Raw genomic sequence first — 417 nt, 5'->3', positions numbered from 1 at the left:
TGCGGTGGCTGGCGGTACGACTCGGCCGGCGAGCTCAGCAGCCCAGGCTACCCTCACGGCGTGCCGCGCCGGCGCCGCTGCATCTGGCGGCTGCAGGTGCCCGAGGGGCGCCGCATTCGCCTGGAGACCGCGGACTGGCAGCTGCCGCCGGCGGCGCGCAGCGCGCGCGGCTGCCGCTCTTGGCTGACGGTTCGTATGACGCGCCGCCACCAGGCGGGACATGGGTCTGACCTCGACTGACCTGGCGCTGTCGGGCCAGCCGCATGCGATTCTAGATAGTCAAGTACTGGCCCCAAAAAGAGGATGAATGCAAGGCGTGTAACTGGAGAGGTAATTTAGAGGTTCGTCTGATGCTCCGGCGTCAACTGTGATCACAGTAGACAACACTTCGTCGAAGCAGTTCACGGGAAACCTTGT

The sequence above is a fragment of the Pollicipes pollicipes genome, unplaced genomic scaffold, assembly GCF_011947565.3.
Source record: "Pollicipes pollicipes isolate AB1234 unplaced genomic scaffold, Ppol_2.1 Scaffold_7261;HRSCAF=8764_pilon_pilon_pilon, whole genome shotgun sequence".
Lineage (NCBI taxonomy): Eukaryota > Metazoa > Arthropoda > Thecostraca > Pollicipedomorpha > Pollicipedidae > Pollicipes > Pollicipes pollicipes.
Note: the sequence above shows the minus strand (reverse complement) of the source record.